Genomic DNA, 17,269 nt, shown 5'->3' with positions numbered 1-17,269 from the left:
AAGGAAAAGAAAAAAATAAATAAATGAAAGGATGAAAATGGACATCATTCGGAATAATTGGAATGGCATAGATAGAAGTACAATTATGCTCAATAATTATCAAGAGGAAACTAAACAAAGCTAGTAACAATAGAATTGATTTTGTGTCTTTATGTACTAAGTGTAATGAATATGGATAACATAAAAAGGAAACTTGAAATTTTAGCAAATGCAATTGAGTATAATCCCAGAGGTACCAGTGAGCATTATTTGAAGTTCATACCTTCATCAAAAGAACTTTGTAGAAAGTGTGAAAGAGTTGATACTTTTAAGAGTACATGCAAATGGAAACCCAAGGGTCTAAATATAAAAGCTCTATGTTGCATGTACATGTGAGAAGAAAATGAGAAGCAGATACAATGTCCTTATAATTCTGCCAGGTTTTTATATGCTGACTAAGAATATGATTGAGGCTCTCCCATAACCTAAAGTTTTTAACAGAACTTGTAAACGAGACACTTTTCCTTAACTCCATTACCATACTCAAACCTTATTTCTGCCCTTCTCTTCCTTACTTTATCAAAATTCAAAAACAAAAATCATATATTCATTTACAGTACATCTTTAAGATGCCATGTGTCACTCAAAGCATTTAGCTTCTAATCTTAATATTCTGCTTGGATGTCTCTTAACTAAAGGCAATAACAAAAGACACACTTCTGTTTTCGTCACCCTGGAACCCTCTGAAGAACGTTTTGCGTAGCTGACACCCCTCGTTCTTGGATCCTTGCTCCTACACCTTCTGGGATCTGCCTGAACAGTGTTATTAATACCTTTAATATAATTTATGTATCTAGAGCAATGCCCCCGGTTGCAGCATATGTGATATTGTCAAATGCACATAGAACATTTATAAAAACTGGCCAGATGCTGAGTCATCAAACAGTTTTCAATCTATTGCACAGAACTGACATCATATAGAATAAGTGCCTTGTGCACAAATTAATATGGACTAGAAAACTCCAGATATTAAAGAAATTAAGATATACATTTTTGATACATCTCTTGAGTAAAAAAACCATCAACTTGGAAATATTTAGAAATGAATAAAAGTCAAACGCTGTTAACAAAACATGTCAGTGTTAGACTGAAAGTGCAGTTTAAATACACATATAAAAAAATTAAGGCACAAAATCAGTTATAAGCATCCATCTCCAGAATTGGGGGAAAACAGCATATTTGACCCATATATAGAAGAAGAAAATAAATTATAAAAATCAGGAAGTAATATGAAAAATATTATACTGTTTATTGTACCAAACTTACAGTAGAGAGGATCAGTAAACCCAAAATTTGTTGTTTGAATAACCTGATAAAAGTGATAGATATTAATGTAATTGACCAACTTAAAGAGGGCTCAAAAAATAAGTAATATCAGAAATAAAATGTTAGAACCCTACAAATCCTGAAAATATTGAAAAGATGTAGGCAGGATTTTGGAAATTACTTTAAAAAAATAGAAATTTTGAATAAAATTTCTAATAAAATGCAATTTAGCAAAACCAAAAAGAAATAATAAGATAATCTAATAATCATATATCTGGTAAGGGAATATAATGATAATCAAAACCTGTATAACCTAAAACTCTTACTAAATGGAGACAGAAGGAATTATTCTCATGATAAAGGATATCTACCAAATATATACAACAAATATTGAACCTGAAGGTAAAATTTTCCCATTGAGACCAAGAGAAAGATGTCTAGTATCACCACCTCTATACATTATTGTACTGGTAGTCCTGGTGGGTGTGATAATGCAAAATAAATATATATGTGCATACACGCATGCATGTGTACCTACATACTGGCATGCATATGTGTATATAGACACATTTTTTAAAGATCAAGGATTTAAATGGAATATATGAAACTCATTTGCATATAATGTGAGCATGCAGATAGTAAATTGAAAAGAATATACAGGTGAATTACTTTAATGTATGAATTCTATCAAAGTTGCTCAATATAAAGTCAATAGAAAATCACTTGTATTTCTAAATACAAGTAATAAATAGAAAATAAAAACACCATGTCTAATGATATAAGAAACTGTCAAATAGAAATATATCTACTGAAAGGTGTAAATCTCTATATAGAAACATCTACTACATTATTGAGATAAATAAGAAAACAGAATGAAAAGGCAATCTTTGGAATGGGAGAAAATGTTTGCAAATCTTATGTCTGATAAAGAATTAATATCCAAAATATAAAGAGATTAGTAAAAACTCAACAATAAGAAAAACCCGATTAAAAAGTGAATAAAGGTAATTCTGCAACATCTTTCTATGTTGGCAGATAGTAGCTACGGTAGTTGGAGTGAACATCTAATTATATAGGTGACTGTCAAATCACTAAGTTGTATACATGAAACCAATATAATATTGTATATCATCTATACTTCAATTTTTAAAAAAATAGATAAAGAATTTGAATAGACATCTCTCCAAAGAAGGCATACACATGGCCACTAACTACATAAAAAATGTTCAACATCATTAGTCATTAGGGAAATGCAGATCAAAAACACAATAAGATACCTTCACACTGGCTATGACAACCATAATTTTTTTTGATGGAGAATGACCATTGTTGATGAGGATGTACAAAAAGTGTGCCCTCATGCATTGCTTGTAGGAATGTGAAGTGGTGTACGCACTGTGGAAAACAGTCTGGCAGTTTCTCAAACAGTTACACACAGGATTACCATATGACCCAGAAGTTCCACTCCCAATATATACCCAAAAGGAGAGAAAACATACTTTCACGCACAAAAAAGCTTTCCAATGAATGTTCATACCAGTATTTTCATAAGAACCAAAATGTGAAAGCAATCAAAATGTCCCTCTGCTAAGGAATGAATAAACATGATTGGCTATAGCCACTGAATGGAATATTGTTCAGCAATACAAAGGAAGAGAATACTGTATGTGCTATACATAGATGGAACTTGAAAACTTCATTAAGTGAAATCAACTAGACACAAATATCCACATATTGTATGATTCTATTTGTATGAAATTTCCAGAATAGGCAAATCCATAGACAGACTAGAGGGCACCAGGGAAGAGTATAAGGGAAAACAGGGATTGATTGCTAATGGATACAGGTTTTCCTTTTGAGGTGCTAGAAATGTTCTGGAATTTTTGGTGATGTTTACACAACAGTATGAACATAGTAAAAACCACTCAATTGTACAACTTAAAACAGTGAAAAATAGGTGATGGGATAAAGAGGCACAAACTTCCAGTTATAAAAAATCCCAGGGATGAAAATACAGCATAGGGAGTATTTTCTTAAAATGACATTTATGTCAATGAAGGACAAGGAGGAAGGGCCTACCAAATATCAAAGTATACTGTAAGGTTATATCATGTAAGATAGTGTGATAGAGACAAATAGTTAAAAGGAATAAATTACCACCTAGGGACAGTCAAGCATTTATGGGTACTTCAAATGTCAAAACTTGCATTGTTGAACAGTAAAGAAAGTGAGATATCATCAACAAATTTTGTTGAGTCATTTTGGAAAATAATGAAATTTTACCCCAGCCTCACACTGAGTAAAACATTAATTTCAGGTAGATTTTTAGATTAGATATGAGAGGCAAAAAGACATTTTCAAAGCTTTCAGAAGAAAATAGAGAAGAACCTATGTGGACATTTTGCATAATAAACTGGACACAAAAAGAAGGAAACATACAGAGAAGGATAAATTTGAGCACAACAGAATTAAGAATTAATGCTAACGAAAGGCACAATAAGTGAGTGAAATGGTGAATCATGAAGTGGGAAGTATATTTTCACCACATATGACCAATGACATGCTCATATCAGGCATATATAAAGCATGTCCACAAATCAATAAGGAGAAGACAATCCACAGAAAATGGACAGGAAAATTGAAAATTATCTTCTTAAATAAACACATATATGAACTACATATACATATACATATATGTACATATACATATGTATATGTATATATATTTACAATACTACAGAATAATGTAAAGTAACTCTAACAGCAATGAGACAACACAAACATGCTACTAAGGGAAAGAAACTAGACATTGGAGAAAAATATAATGCATGAGTCTGCTTATATAATGTTTAAGACAATATGAAACTAGGATGACCAGAATATCTGGACACAAACAAACACACATAATAAATAGTTTATTGAGATTATTTTACACATGTCCAGTGACACTTCATGATATCCTTGAAGGGTTGTTGTTCTCTGGCAATGTATAGGCAACATGCTGTGCAGTTTATGATGGTGTGACACTGAAGCTGCCCTTCCATGAATCTCTGCATGTGCCTATGTGCTGCCTCAGATAGTTTGTTTATTTGAACTGTGCTTTAGTATAACCCACAAGAAATAATAAAGTGGGTTCAAACTGTGCGTATATGTGTGTGTGTACATATTCTGTGTATGTTATGTGTACATATGTGAATGTTTATGCTCTGTGTGTGTGTGTGCATGCATGTATGTGTACATATACAGTGACAGAGCAGGCTGTGGGCTTCTATATATTAGTATGTTCTTGTACTTGATCTGACTGGTGATTATGTGAGCATTCACTTTCTAACCGAGCTGTGTATGTGTGTGTACACACATATTTATCCATATATATTTATAGTTTTTCAAGTTTCTTGCATGGTTTATAACTCACAAAAAGGAAATAACTTAAAATATGGGAAACAAAGAGAAGATACCAGATATTCCCTATGACTGTCATAAGCAAAACTAAGATACAGGAGACAGAAGCTTCCAGGAGACAGATCATCCACTTTACACCTTGGAAGCCAGGCTAAAGAATGAAAGAGCTCTCTCATAATACAACAAACTCCTTTACCTCCTCCTCTCAGATGAACTGTTCTTCAATGATTCTAGGCCCTAGAGAAGATACTTTAATAGATTCTTTCTGGGTGGTTTGTTATCAATTAGGGGTCCAGCATTAATGGGAATAATTCTGACCAGAGAACCTAATTTTAATGTTCTGAGAATAAGGTGCAGACACAAATGCACACAAACCATGCACACGTAGTGTCAATTCCACTGTACATTTATTCTTCTTTCTCATTCAAAGAAAGATAATGTGTTTTAATACTCACACAATATGTAATTTCAAAGTTGATCCCCAAGGCAAAAAGAAAGGGTGATCATCAAATGTTTAAAAAAAACTATTTTATTTCATAATAATAAAGGTTAGAAGTTCAATATTTCTGCTCAAACACAGAGGCAGCCAGGTATATTTACAAAAGGCCTGACACTGTTTGCCATTGCCTTTATACAAGACAACATTTATAAAACCTTTGCATCCCATGACAGGGGCTACGTCTTCTCCTGGGTGTTTCTGCTCTTCAGATAATGCCTTTCATTTGAACTTCAAATATCTTTTAAAAATAGAAGCTGCATTTTAATGTAATTTGGAAGTTGAAATACTCTTATTTTTGTCACTATAATATCTTTATGGGCTTACTTTTCAAAAATGAGTCAAAGCCAAACTAATTACTGTCTGGTAGACAGTAAAAGGCAGAAAAATAGGAACGGCTTAAAAAAGGAAGTTTTGGTCTGCCTTGCCTGCAAGAAAATTAAATGTATGTAATAAATATTACATTTCAAGTATAATTAATGATAATAATCTCCCTCCTTTTGAGAATTTAGAAAATGAACATGAGTGTCATGGCCACCTAATTATAGGCATGCCTCATTTTATTACACTTCACTTCATTGTGCTTCACAGATACTGCATTTTATCTTTTTTTACAACTTGAAGGTTTGTGGCAAGCATGCATCAAGTAAGCTTATTAGCAACATTTTTACAACAGTATTTACTCATTTTGTAATTCTCATAATTTTTCAGACTTTTTCATCCTTAGTATATTTCTTACAGGAATCTGTGATCAGTGATTATGTCTCACTGAAAACTCAGCAGTGGTTAGCAATTTCTAGCAATAAAGTTTTTTCACTAAGGTATATCTTTTTAGGCATAATGCTGTTGCACACTTAATGGACTATAGTATAGTACAAACATAATTTTTATGTACACTGGGAAAACAAAAAAACTCATTTGACTAGCTTTATTGCAGTGGTCTGAAACCTAACCTGCAATATCTTTGAGGTATATATATAATTGGAAACATATTTTCAGGAGCTAGACAACATTCCTTTCTTTGTTTTTTTTAATGGCACAATATGAGATCAAATAAACACTTCAATTTAAGTGAAAAACATTTTTCATCCAGGAAAATTATTTCCTAAAATATTTTCATCAGTTTGCAATACTTGTAAATATAATAATGTTGTAGATTTTTACAATGTTATTGTGTGTGTGTATATATATATATATATATATATATATATATATATATATATATATATATATTTATTTATTTATTTATAACAAAATTAAAATACATGTTTTTCTGTCTCTTTTAATTAGGCTTGGACTCCTGGATCATCTGGTTACTTCAAGAATCTGGTAAGACTCTTTTTGTAGTATTATCAGTATTTTTATTTCCTCTGCTACAAATCATCAGAGGATATTTTTCTCCCTGTCTCAGGCCTAATCCTGTTTCTTAATGCTCCCTTCATTTCCATCTCCTGTGGTGGAATCTCCTAAGGACAGTAGAAGGAGGTCAGTTACATCTTAACCCATGTGAAACTGTCTGATAAGTCTATATACTACTTAAGATTCGTTAGGAGAATATGCAAAAGAGGAGTAGCATTTATTTGAATTTTTAAAAAGTTTTTCTTTGCCCCAATATTGGTATTATAGTTTATATATTATAGAACTTGAAACACACTGAAGGCACTCCTCTTTTCTAAATGGAAACTCTGAAAATTCCTAAGGAATTTGTCTGGTACATACCTTATAGACATAAGAAAGATATAGTGTTTCATTTAAGATTACCGGTAGAGGTAGAAGTTTTCCTATTAAACTGTATTTTTCCAAACAACAGCTCATGTGTTCATCTTAGAACCTACTCAGTCCCTTTTTGCCTCTCCAAATATTATTGTAATATTGCTCATATTCAAATTCATATATTGGATCCTACTCTACCCTGAATTTATGCAGGATTATAAAACTTACGCCATACTTTATCTTGTTTAAATTTCTAAAGAATACTCTAGTTTGGTTGGAAGTCCTCAACTTCCCTGATTGCTAGGATCAACTTTTCTGTAATACCCAGCCAAGAGCAATGTGCAATTTCAACTTGATAGATGGCAGGAGTACTTACTGTCTTCCCACCATTCTTTACTAACCACTGATTACTGCAGGGTGAGAAGGGGAGGGTGGTGAGAGTCCAGCATGTCTGTTTCTGTGTGTTATCTATCCCTCCCAAATGCTTCTCAGGGTTTCTCAACTAATATCTCCTGGTCATCTAATGACTTTTCTGTGCTGCTCCGGCCACCCCAGTCTATATCTGCCAAACAGGAGCAAAGTTGACAGTAAGCTGTCATGTTTAAAAAATATTATTGAAGACTTGAGGTTAAGCTACAGAATTACAGCACCCAAAAGGAAAAACTAAACTCATATGCCAGGTGTTATTGTCCTTAGAAACGACTACACCATCTATGCCTAAAGGGGTTTACAATCTCTCTTCTCAGTATCAACACACTGCTGTATTGTCAGGACCTGCATCCCTCCCAGCAGAATCCACTTTGGCATTCTCTGTGTTTGATCTAGCCACTTAGGTGAAGAATACATTAACATGATAATAATTAGGTTTTTACCCAACCTACAAACAAAGCAGACTTCTCTTTGTTGTGCAGAACAGTTTGTGCTTCATCATGTAGACTTTTGCTAGCGGTGACTAGGATTCTGTGTTCTTTGGATAGGATTGTACTGAAGTTGCTCCAGAGAGCAACAACAAAATCTACTCACAATCATAAATTCAGTGTTCCATATTTAGCCATAAATAGGAGCAACAAAAACTTGAAATTTGTATTCTTCCTCAAGAATTTCTGACGTCCTGATCAAGTTCCCAGCTACTGTTCTTTCTCAGGATGAGAATGAGAGCTAGCTTCCAATCCCTTTAGCACTTTCTGCAAATGGAAGGTTTTGCTTAAGCGTTGTTGGAGAAAAGGCTAGACATGGAGTGTTACAGATAGTAGAAATTTTATCTTCCCATTTCCAGCATAACAACTCCTAAAAATGGGGGGGTTCCCCCTCACCCATTCTAAGCCTTTCCTTAGTTGCTAGTAGTGGGATCAGGACCTTCCTCATGTAATTATCTTTTTCCTTTGAATTCCACCTTGCTTCCTCATTTAAATTGGCACTGTGCTCTTCTAATTCTGATCATCACAAATATCTCCTAGGTCTTCCTCCACCTTCTAATCTATCTCATTTCAAATCCATGTTTCACGAAATGGACAGGTGACTCAGTCTAAAACAATATGTATTCTCATACTCATATTTCCCACCATGTTTCCTATGTGTATTTTTCCCTACTCTGTTATATAAGATATAATTGAGTACTGCCACACATATTTAAAAGCAGTGTTCCTTGAGTACATATCCCAAAACTCATAGCTGATCAATTTTGGTCAGTTTTTACCTCTGCTGGCCCCCTTTCATCACTATTTCTATTTCTATGGTCACAGTGATCTTCCCCATCAGCCCATACATTCATATTCTATTCATCTCTCAAAGACAAATTAAACTCCCATTTTCTTCTGGAAGTCTTCATTGTTTTGAATATTGTAGTTTGATATCCTCTCTCCCTGAACTCCTTACTTTCTGGGTCAAAAGTTTACCATTTTATCTTATGCTGTCATCTGTTCTAAGGTTATTGTGTTGTGCGCGTATTTTCTATCAGTAATTTGCAAGCTTGTTAAATGAGGTAACAATACCATTTTGTGCTGTTTATTACAGCATAGCTAACATATTACTCTGTGTTTAGTAGTATCTCAAGAAATATTTTCAATTGACTTATTTAGGATCTCTACTACAGTTATAAAGACCTAAACTAAAACATAATTTCTATAATTATTGTATCCAATTATGATTTTCAAAAGCAACAAAGACATGTCATGTGGATGATTAATGGTTTTACCTGAAACAAATTCTGCATTATATGATACAGTTTAGAAAACTGTTTTTAGAATGTAATTTGGAGAAAAGAAAATAAATGTAAATTTCAAAACAAAATAGTATTAAAACATAAATGATAATATGCAAACTATTACAGAGTAAGTAAATTAGGGTATGTATTATTCAATTATAACTCTCAAGCTAAAATATATATGTGTATATATATTCAACCTGGAACTAAATTCCAGCAATAAAAATTTGCTTCAATATGAAGAGCTAATGTTGCTCACATTTCAGAGGAAAATATTTACAGAAAATCTTATTGCAGCATTTTTCACTTATATAAGATAATGTGCTTCATGCTCACGATTCACTGAATTTTCTGTGTGTGCAATTGCAGCAATCTGTTCCAATTCATAACTTTTATTTTCTGCACCTGCAGTTTGGACCTTTTAAGAGGTCAAAATAGTAACATGTGCACAATTATGTACAGTTGAAGGGAATTTGTATTTTTAAGTATTCACTGCACATCAGGTGTTTTGCTAGGTGCTTTTTCTATCCAGTTTAATTTTAACCTTCCAGCCACTCTTTGAGGTATGCATTTTGGTCACCACTTTAGAACTGAAGTGAATAAGGGTCAGCCAGGTTAATTACTTCATCTACAGTCAGTTAATCATAATCATGAGATTTCCATATATTTTTAGGACTCTGAAGACTCCACTGAGATGCCTTCCCAAAGAAAACTTACCCCAATAAGCTTTCAATAAAACCAAATATACATATATAAGGAGTAATTACCCTGATCTGCAGTCATTAAGAAAGTTGATATATATGACTTATCTTTTGTACTTATACATTTATTTGAGATGATGAAAAAGCCTGCTTGCTTTAAATCCAAGGGAAAAAATTATTAGTCTATGCCCAAATTATATGTGTGTATTTTATATCATATATATCTTCTATATCTATATATTTTTATATCATATATATCCTTTTGATCATATTTATATATCTATCATATATATCCATCATTAATAACCAAAGCAGAATATGTGATAACCTACATAATCCTCTTGAAGCTGGATAATAGTGATTGATGAATGCTTCATTCTCTCATTCATGTTTTGTTTTTTAATGCAAATTTTATGTAAGTTTGGCTATCCTGAATTTTTTTAAAAGTGTTATAGGCAACCTGAAAATTTTATTCATGTGCTTAGCATTAGTCATGGAATTTCTTTAAAATAATGTGTTATTTAAATAGAGTATTGAATTTTCCAAGAATTGAATATTCTCTCTGATATAGAGGGCTTAAAAATATTTCTTGGATATATGCCAAAATATTCTGATGTCATCAAATACTCTTCCCTCAAAAGATAAATGTTTAGCACTAAAATACTATATGTTTTCTAAGGTTCTGTTGTGTGTAAAAACTGAAGGTGACAAGCAATACATGTATGCCTACCTCACAGTTCTGATTTGGGAAACATATGAAAACACTTCATAAATTTTAAAATAATATACAGTTATTAAAATTATTATCACTGTTAGTATGTTATTCTGATGTAAATTGTCATGATGTAAATATACATCATATGTTCAGAAACCAAAGAAGGAATCATACTCTGTGACTCATCTATTCATTCATTCTCTGACTATTGAGTAACTTAATTGTGCAGACAAACTGATGAAAATTTAAATATTGCATGATGTGACCCCAACTTCAAGGACCATCATTTCATATATGCTGCATAACTGTGGTGCTTTTTATTTTTTGTATTTAAAAAATTGGTATTGACTAAAATTATAAGTATTTGTTTTAGGTGTTTCATTTTTTCCCTTTACCTTGCTGAGATAGCAAGTTATTAGAAGTCATAAGGATTGTGTGAAAGACATTGTTAGTGTACATCAGTATCTGGGTTTCCTTTCACTCTTGAGCACAGGAAGTTTGTATTTTCCCTCCACCTTACAGTTAGATGTGGTCATGGCATTGCTTTTGAGCAAGGAAAAATGAAAGTTGAAATGTATCACTCTGGTCATAGGAGGTAAAAATCCTCTGTGCTTTTCTAGTCTTGATCTGCCTCTGCAGAGGAGGCATCAGTTTGAGATTACAAAGTTGCAGGGTAAATCATCCTGGATTCCTGAGTCACATATTGGAGTACAGTTCCTGTGGCCAGTCTCCCAGTGCCACAGCAAACTTATAAGAACAAGAAGACAAAATCCTTTGTCGTAAGACACTAAGTTGATTTTTGTTTGTTATAGCAACATAAAGCCTACCCAAATTAATCAAATGGTTCTTGGGAAAATAGGCACTGTAGCATTTGGGTAATTCTGAAATCTGAAGTCATACTTCCAAAGATGTAATTTGGCAGTAGTGTTTTTGATTTTATTCATCCTTTCCACATGGTCACCATATTGTCTAAGGTACTGCTTATTTTAGGCATAGCAGGCAAAATAAAACCCTTGGGAAAATATATATTAAATGTTTAATAAAGATCAGCTGTTACTTACCAAATATTTTTTTATGAATCAAATAGTGTGAAATAGGGAAAAAATACAAGACATACATCTAAGTTTAAAACGGTATGCTTTCCATTTGAAAAATGAACAGCATTCTTGTAATAATACTTTTAGTTCTTTAATCTTTCCTGGCATTGGGTAACAATCTATATTAAAGACCATATATCAATCATTTCCTTTTCCTAAGTTGAAATGAGTCTCCATGTCTTAGTTTTATTTTGGTGTGGTGCTCACACTACTCTAAGTTACTTTTTGAAAAGCCCTAAAAGAACAACTCCTCCCATGGTTGTTTTTTCTTTCTGCCTATTGTAGTAGAAGTCTCTGTATGTTTTTTTGTTTTTATTTTTTAAGATGCACTCATTTAAAGGCCACCAACATGCCAACTAGAATCATTTCTACAACAGCTAATTAATTAAACATAACCTCTTTGCTTCATGCATAGGACTAGTGATCAAAAATAATTGTGTACAATTACCTGGAACTGAAAGGATTGAATATACTATTACAGAAGGGGCACAACAAATTATGCCTCCTGAAGTATTTCATGTCAATCATAAATAGCGCCTAAAATAGCTGTGGGACATTAAAATCTACCTCCATAATGTTTATTCAACTTCAATAATCAGAGTCATTACATCTGGAATTTAGTCTGACCTGAGTGTTACATCCCTTCAATAACTTCCATTAGCCTTTTATCTGTTTGTATCTCTCACCTAATTTCAACCTTCAGGATGGAGTTCAAAAAACCTTAAGGCAGCAATTTCCATTTTTGGGAGACTAGTAGTTTTTAAACATATTTCCTTAACTTTGAGCAAAAATTATTTAATGTTAGTTTGCTCCTCAGGGTGGCATAAGACTCATATATTTGCTAGTATCAATCCTTAGTTGAAATCTATTAGTGTCAATAACCAGACTACATAGAGATATGTCCTTTTAGTGGAAAGTTGAATTATCTACTTCTTACGTACTTTCTTCTGACATAGAATATTAATAAATGCTTTTATGAATACAATTTCAATAGGGATTCTAGTAATTCTACTGACATTATCTTATCTATCTTGGTGCTAATGTGTTGAAAGAATGTTTTGTGGTTAATTAAGCAAGGCATCCTTTGCTTGATTTCTTGCCTGCTGTCCTAAATCAAACAGTTCTTCTCCAGGTGTTCAGTGAAATAGAAATACTACCCTAATAGCTTTTAAAATAATTTTAAAACTACTTTTTTATTCTCTATTTCTTCTTATATGTCACTGCCTCTGTGTTGGATACTCACTCATAAGACTAGACTTCTTTTCCAAAAAATATCATGTGATATGAGAGAGATTATGGTTTGTAGCTGATAGTCTTGTCATCTTCTCATCCCTCTGTTCCTGAGAGAGATGCTAAGAAAATAATTCTCATTCTATTCCAGCCTCAAAACAACTCTTGCATTGCAAACTCTAGTATCTGAAAAAATGACCACCTGGAAGAGATACCTTTATTGAGACATATGAAGGTGTCTTTCCATGTATCAGTTCTACTTTGTACTAGATGCTTAATTTATTTACCATTATTTGTTAGTGGGAGATATATGGTAGAAGATGTATTTCACAATTTCACAAGTAAAGGAAAAACAGGAAAACACAAAAAGGTAATAAAAAGACTGAGTTTGAAGGAAGGCATTATTATGCAATATGTTTAATTTTCCTGAAAAAAAATTAAGCATAAAGTTTTAGTCAGTGATCTTACATACTTTTATCATCATCTTCATAAATAAATATTGATACATATTGATAAGTACCTTTGCCTATTCTATGTTTTTTTTTAATGGATACAGAATATATTACTTTGTATCTGGCTATTTCTAATTAGGCTAATTAGCCCTCAAATTTTTCTGTTTTAGTTATTCATTTAAATCTTCTTTCTACCAAAAAGTGTAGTTCAATTAATAACACATTGAAAGCAGTATCCTCAAAATAACAACTATTTTCAGGCATGTATGATGTTATACATATGCATTGGTGTTTTGGACATGTATACAGATAGCTTTATGCCACAACCACCAAAATTACTTCAAATTTTTGTTTGACCTCTTTTATGTGCTCTCTTAAATAAAATTATATATCGGCTATGTAGACACTTAGAATGATTTTTAAAAATCATGCATAAATGATAGCATAGCATCTTGCTGAATGTACTGAGCAATGGCAAATGGCAAGATGGGTGGGCTTTAAGGGAATGGGACTGTGCTAATAGTGAATATGGGGATTTTATACTGCCCTGCCAATGGCTGCCTACCCCAGAATGAGAACCCCAAGTCAGCCTCTATTCTTGCTTCTGAGATACCCCTTATAACCTGGAAATGGATTCTGGTTCCTAGATATGGAAAACACATAAGGGTGTGGTGCATATGCATGGCAATAGCAGGGCTATCATATGGGTCTCTGAGAGTGAGAACTTATTCTTTTTTCAAGAGCTTTATTGAGGTACAATTTACTATAAAATTCACCCACTTGAAGTGTACACTTCTGTGATTTTTAGTATATTCAGAGCTGTACAGCCATCATCACTGTCTTGTGATGTTTTCATCAACCCCAAAAGAAAAAATACTCTCCTTATAATCCTCCAGCTCTCTCCACCTTCATCCCTGGCTGTGGGCAACCACTAATCTACTTTCTGACTGTATTTGCCTCATCCAGACATAATACACAAATATATATAATCATATAATATGCAGCCTTTTCTATCGGGCTTCTTTCACTCAGCCTAATGTTTTAAAAGTTCATCCATGTTGCAGTATGTATCAGTACTTTGTCTCTTTATGGCCGTGTTGTATTCCATTTTATGGATATATCACACTTTGTTCATCCATTCATCCCCTGAGAGACATTTAGATAGTTTTCACCTTTTGGTTATTATGAATAGTGCTGCTATGAACATCCACATACAAGTTTTTTTGGACATATGTTTTAATTTTTATTGAGTTTATACCTAGTGGTATATTGTGGAATTGATTGCTAGGTCATATGATAAATCTATGCTTAACTTTCTGAGGAACTGCCAGTCTGTTTTCCAAAGCTGCTGCACCATTTTGTATTCCTGTCAGCAGTGTACGAGGGTACCATTTTCTGCACTTCCATGCCAATATTTATTACCGATCTTTGAGCCTAACCATCCTAGTGGGTATGAAGTGGTATCTTATTGTGGTACTGGCTTGATGTCCTTGATGTCTTATGATGTTGTGCATCTTTTCTTGTGCTTATTGGAGAACTGTCCATTCAGATCCTTATCTGTTTTTAATTGGGTTGTCTTTTATTAATGAGTTATATGCATTTTTGTTTATTAAAGTATTGTTGATATATAATCTTATGTTCATTTCAGATATATAACACAGTGGTTCAACAGTTACCCATATTATTAAATCCTCACCCCTTTTAGTGCTGGGGAGAGTGAAGACTTTTTTGGTATAGAATGGAATGGAGATATCCAAGGAGGTTTCAAAGAAGATCATAATAGAAGATTCTGAGATAATAGTAATTGAAGTCCTATCATGTAGATCTCTGAGAGTGAGGACTTTTTTGGTGTAGCATGGAATGGATATAACTAAGGAAGTTTCTGTGAAAGATCATGATAGGTTAATTCTGAGATAATGTTTCCTTGGTGTTGCATGGTACATCAATGCTCTGCTAAATGGATGTGCAAGTAGCCCATAAACCATTTTGCAGGATTTCTTTTTCTAGCCTAAAATGCTAACAAGTCAAATCAATCATGTTTCATACTTGATTTATGCAGTTGCTGTGTTACTAATGTCACTGGATTCGCTGGGTTTGTCTCTGCTCTCGTGTGATTCTCCTGAAGTCACCTGCTAGGAAAGACTTAGAATAAAACCTCTGATCTTCACCTATATGATCAGTTTTTTCATTATTATTTTGCAAGAAAAATTATCATTTATAAAAATAAGAATCACTGCCGCTTCCTGAAGTACTGTAATTTGTCATAAATTTTGACAAAAATGTTTGTCTCAGAAAAACTTTTCAAATGTTTCTTCTTAAAAAAAGAAGAAAATATGGATGTTTTGTTCTATCAACATGTATCTGAATAATTTAAAATACTTCCTATACTGGAAAGGAAATTAAGAAACCTGGGTGAAGGAAGCATGTAAAACTTCAGGAGGAGGTAAGTCTCCTACAAGCCTCCCTCACTGACTCTTATGCATACCTTACTTTTGTAACAACAAAAGTCATTTTTAAAATTATATATCCAAAAGTCGTGCTTGGTATTCACAGCAAAAATATTTATAGAAGAGCTCATATTTACCTCTGTTTTCACTGGTGACTGTTCATTCCACATGTGCATTAAAATGATTCAGTATGGTAATTCTTTGTACTGATTTGATTAATATACTCTTCCAAGAAAGACAGGAATGGCCTGAGTGGGAAAAAACTGAGGTTTTGGCAAGAACTTGTGCCAACCCACTGGTCTATCTCTTTAAAAATTCTATTGGGGAGAATTGAAATTCATGATATCATCATTCCAGAATCCTAAAGTCAGACTGAAATACATTAATGAGGTTGTACAATTACCTTCCATAGCAGAATCACAGCAATTTGGTAAAACACTATCTTTTCCTATCTGTTTGGCAGTCTCGTATATGGAGGTAAAAATTCTTCTGTGAGAGTGGGAGATCAAGTTATAGTAGTTGAATGTATGTTCTCTATAGAATAAAGAAACATAATTCAGGTTTTATTGCACCATGGTTTTCTTCTGATTCCTTTTAGGAAAACTAACATTTTTCCTCTTAAAAATATTACAGTCCTTATCCCTTGTTCTCCATTTGTCACCTTTAGGAGCATTGTTTTTAGAGAATTTGTTCTATGCTGTTATTATTTTTACATGATTTATTTTGACCACGTACCATGACTTTATCATATGGCTTACAATATTAAAGTTTAATAAGTAAAATCTTAGATATACTCTTGCAAATATTTTATAATCCTTTGTTGCAACATCACATCCACTTTTTTTCCACCACAGTTTTGATGCAACAAATGTAGCCATATTCCTCTGTGGGAGTCGGGATAAGCCATGTATGGAGATTCTGTTAAGTTATTCAAGTTATCCCAATTACTTCGAATCCAAAGAAATACATACTCATTCTATATATGTTTAGTACATTGCCCAGATTTCCTATGTCTGTCCGGATTTAAGATGTTTATCTTCATATCCTTAAGTAATTAAGAACTTAAAACACCAAGTCACTTATTCTTGGTTTGAAAAAATTATTATGGAAATGATAGTCTGCCCTAGGAACAACTTTATTCTTCTTGAGCTTGAGTTGTAAGCCAATTTGACTGCCAACTTATCGTGTTACTTTTGACAGTTTAGTGTCTAGGTCACAGGTTTCTCATTTGTGAAATGAGTCTTTGTATAAATTATTTCCAAAATTATTTCCAACTCTGAGGATGCATTTATAAAATGTATGCTATTTCTTTCCCTTTTTCCCTAATGAAAAAAAGAGCAGAATTCCTTGATGGAGTAATGCCAGTGCTCAATTTGCCATAGTTATACAAGGAAGTCTTGAAGGGAATGTTTTCTGGGAAGTAAAGAATTATTCGAATTTATATTCAAAATATACAAAAGAGAAAAATGGATCTTTGGTCTAGGTCTTTACATTGCCTGTTTTATTAT

The 17,269-nt window shown here is 32.9% G+C and overlaps 1 protein-coding gene across 22 annotated transcripts in view; it reads left to right on the top strand.

Moving 5' to 3' along the window:
* The window catches only part of PTPRD (protein tyrosine phosphatase receptor type D), a 1,529,902-nt gene that overhangs the window by 176,528 nt on the left and 1,336,105 nt on the right, over positions 1-17,269 (top strand). For all 22 annotated transcript variants that reach the window (XM_057498672.1, XM_057498671.1, XM_057498666.1 and 19 more), the window contains exon 3: positions 6,494-6,532. The gene's annotated coding sequence lies outside the window, so the exon portion shown is untranslated. The remainder of the gene's footprint in view (positions 1-6,493; positions 6,533-17,269) is intronic.

This window comes from Manis pentadactyla, chromosome 3, assembly GCF_030020395.1.
Source record: "Manis pentadactyla isolate mManPen7 chromosome 3, mManPen7.hap1, whole genome shotgun sequence".
In the NCBI taxonomy this organism is placed as follows: domain Eukaryota; kingdom Metazoa; phylum Chordata; class Mammalia; order Pholidota; family Manidae; genus Manis; species Manis pentadactyla.
The sequence above is the reverse complement of the archived record's forward strand: the minus strand, read 5'-3'. Positions and strand labels throughout refer to the sequence as shown.